Raw genomic sequence first — 4,348 nt, forward strand, 5'->3', positions numbered from 1 at the left:
TGAACTGGGTGACCATTTGGAATGAGGCTGGAATCTTCAGGTTGTGAGTTTACTGAGGAAATACAGTGATTTGATGCCAGAGTGTAAATTTTGGTAAATGAGCAAATATATTAGTTTGCCATATAGATCCAGTGTCGGTGGTATAATTTTTTTTATTTTGTTTCTCATTCTTCCTCAAATTTAGCAAACAAAATACATCTGTTTTACAAAATATTTGTCTGATGGTGATACTAGAATTTCATCTTCAGTAGGTTCTTGGTGTTGGTGATTTGAAGAATAAATCCATGGACCACAGATCAGTGCTAAGACAGTATTTATTTACAAAAAAGAATACAGAAGTGCCAGAGGTCCTGGCAGGGAGAGAAAACCCAAGTCGGGAGAAAAAAGCTCTCTCTCTCTCCCCCTGGGCTCTTTATCTGGGGGTATATATTGGTGCATGAGTTCCTTGTATATAAGGCCAGGAAATGAATGGGTACAGTCCTTTCCACTGGGGCAAGGTGAATGAATGTATTAATGAAGGGACCCAGTCCATTCATGGAATTGAGGCCTAGGAAACTTACATGAAATTGACCTAGGCATAGGAAATGGGGGTTCCATATTCAGTCATAAGTGCAAAGGGAAGAAGACACCAAGGCCCCAGTGTCTCCCCAGCAGTTGTCTGGCCCCGTTGGCTATTGGAGCCTCTGGTGAGGGTGGGAGCCTCCCTGACCGGAGGAAGCACCCCCCCACGGGCGTCCCCCCCACTTGCCTACCCTCCAATCTACTGGTTCCTCTGCCAGCTGCCAAGGTCATCTGTCCTGTATCAATGCTTCTCAGAAATCCAAATGAAGAAACTGAAAGGTTAAGACTCTAATTCTTACTCAGTGCCCAGCACAGGCAGCCTCAGGCAAGTCATATGAGAATTCTAATTACCAAAACAGAGTTAATTGTTTTTACCACCTTTGCTAAGAATATTTAATTTTTTTCATTAAACATTACATAAGCAACCCAGTTGTAACCTTGTTTCCTTTGAGGCATAGAGTATGATTTTCATTAAAAATATTATTTACCAGGGGTTGCCTTGACTAAGATTTATATAAGATGTTAAAGAGCTAACTCTTAGGTATATAAAATTCTTCTTTCTTTTCTAGTATGCTTTCCCTAAATGTGCAAAGGTAGAGATTTTCTTAATTATTGAATAAACTTGGACATCTAATGTGACAGGTCGTTTGCTAACTACTGGGAAAACAAGTTCAAGTCCTTGAAAGAACTTTCAAGTTATTAGGCAAATAGTGTATAGAATAGATAAGCCTAAAAGTGTATAAATTGAGCTGGTATAGACCAAATGTCACAGGAAATACATACGCAAATGTAGAAAAAAGACTCTAAGGATATTATGGACTGAGATCTTGAAGAATGAAGAGTATCTCACGGGACAGAGATATTGGTAAAGGTAGGAGGATGGAAGGAGGTTATTAAATGGTAGAAGTCATTTCTGGCAGAGGGAATAGCCTTAGGAAAAGGAATATTTTAAGTAATTAGCAGGAATTTACATAGTTACTTGAAGATGTAGTAACTCAAAGAGGGTTAGTATGGGATAAAACTAAAAAAGTGAAGTGTGAAGAAGTCATTTGGTGGCGATAGGAACCTCTGGATTTTGTGTGTTGTAAACATGACTCTAAAAAGTTGGATGGGGGTGTTAAAGAAACACACAATGGTAATGGGAAAGAAGATTGGCATTTTAGTAATATGGGGAAAAATGCAAAGGATTTATTGGCATGTGCCTCTCCTAGTCCCTTTATGAAGGTAACATCCAGGAAATAGGAAAGAACACAAAGGTGTGGTTTAAATTTCAAACACTGACTTTGAACTTGAAAGTTTACAAATCCTAAAAGCTGGATGCCCTCCTCAACATACAAAACAGAGAAGTTCCTCCCGCAATGCTATCTCTTTCCAAAATCTCTAGAAATCTTCTTGGCCTCCTTCAGCAGCAGAAAGCTTCCATGTACGTGCTTCCTGCAGAAGACGTATGATTTTTTTTGCATTTGTTTATCCAATTTTCCATGAGCTTAATCTGAATAGCTATCTAATTTATTCTCTGAGGAGAGAGTAAAACAGCTTGTCTCTTTTCAGAAAATATGTGGACTGAATTATTTATTTCTAACTTCTTAAGAAGCTTATAAAATGCAGGATGAAAGGTCAGGATTAATTAAGAAAAATGGTGTGAATTTCAACAGAAGAAATGTAAGTTAATTGGCAAAAAAACTGCTGTAGCTATTACCCTATTGATATTCAGTAAAACTTGACTGGACTGGAAAAAAAAAAAACGCCTTACTTTTAACGAGTTGTATGTTGTGCTAATGTTGATTTTCGTGTTGAAGTGTATACACTTTTTGAATAATGTTTTTCCTCAGGAATGGCTCTCACTGACAGTTGTTTCCCTTCATTGTCAGAGGCGATGGGAAGCCACTCCAGGTGCTGACAGAACCATTAAGACAGAAGGCCTGGCTTGTAAAGAGAAAAGCAAGATCAGGGAAGTTGAAGCCATACCTCATAAATCCCCCTGCTCTCTAAATAATGCAACTTTAATGGTTGTACCTTTTATGCTAATGAGCATTCAGCGCGGCTTCCCAGACGTTTAGAAGTAAGCATCTGTGCTGACGGATGCTCATTGGGTTAATGCACATGGTGAAGACTGACTGTTAATCTAGGAATCAGAAAATACAGGCCCTGCCTCTCAATTAGAGGTCTATATTCTCTTCTCCATCTACACTCGTCCGGAGGGCATTTTGACTCGGATGTATTACATTACCGCTTCAAACACCATAGCCCAAGTGAACCTCATAATCTTCCATGCTAAGATGAATTGGCCTCTCTGGTTTCCCAACCATTCATTTTATTTTAATAAATATTTGCCAGGTATTGTCTGAGAGTTGGAGCAATAAAGACAAATATGCAAGTGGACTGTGTCCCCAGGCAGCTTGCCACCAAATAGAAAGAGGCAGGCACGTAAATAAATGCTATTCAGGACATTTTAACACACTCTGTGATATGATAGAAATGGTTCAGTAGGGTTTGACTCTCACAGTAACTTTATCCCCTATATCCAGTCTGTCACCTACGTTTGGTAATTCTCCCGATAAGTATTAATTTCTCTTAACTGAAATAAATACAAGCTCTAAAATTCAGGAACGGTGCTTGAACACAGTAGGTATTCCATCAATATTGAATAAACTTGCTGACTGCCTGGAATGCTGATTAGAACACTGTAGGTACTGAATAAATATTTGTGAAGTGAATAAAAATACCCACACCCCCTTTCAGTCAGTTATGATGAAAGTACGCTATCATTATCTTCTGCTTAGACTGTTGAAGCAGTTATTCCCAGTTTCTGTTTTCCCACATCCGAGAACAAAATCGCCAAATGCACTGCCCCTAAACGGCTGGCACGTAACACAAGAGATGACAAACTGTTTCTATAAAGAGCCATATAGTAATTATTTTCAATGTTGTGCCCCATGTGGTCTCTTTTGCTACTCGCCCACTCAACATTGTAATGTGAAAGTAGTGATAGCCTGCATGGAGAGGGATGAATAGCTGAGGCTGTACTCTAATAAAACTATTTACTAAAACAGGCAGTGTGTCTCAATGGGATATAGTTTGCTGACTCTTAATAGCTATTCTGAAGTTCACAAAGCACTTTCACAAGCTTTATTTTACCAGATTCCTATGACAATGTTATAATGCTTTTGTCCACTTGTTCAACAAATAGTAGTTGAGGTTCTTATATGTGTAAGGAATTACATACGAGGGACAGGAGAGTAATGAGTAAAATCCTTGTCTTAGTAGAACTCCTCGGCAAATCTACCCAGTTTCCTAGCCTGTTAACATACTTGGAGGTAAGTACTTTATTAATGGTACACATAGAATGCCAAGAGAACAGAGAGTAAATGCTATTTCTCTTTTCCTTATTTTGTGATACGTAATATTTAGGTCTTCCATAAACTCATCATTGAATTTATACAAAATCTCCATAAAAAGTACATCGAACATAAAATTCTACTTCTCCCAAGATGCTGACTTACAATCTCAGTTACATTCTGGCACTTGGATAACTCTTTCAGACTGGTAGCGTGTGAAAGTAGCCTGCTTCCACTTTCTCTACGTCTGTACTTATAGGATAAAACACACCCAGAACTTGTTTTTTGGCAGGGAACATACACCTTTCTTCTGAACAATCCAAGTGTAGCATCAGGAGTATGGACTTGAGAATCAGAGAAATGTGAATTCAAATTCAGTCACCTGGCCAGGTGTGGAGAGTCATGGCTGTAATTGCAACACTCTCAGAGGCCAAGGTGGAGGTGAGAGA

Source organism: Otolemur garnettii, unplaced genomic scaffold (genome assembly GCF_000181295.1).
Source record: "Otolemur garnettii isolate 467f Iridium unplaced genomic scaffold, OtoGar3 scaffold00162, whole genome shotgun sequence".
Lineage (NCBI taxonomy): Eukaryota > Metazoa > Chordata > Mammalia > Primates > Galagidae > Otolemur > Otolemur garnettii.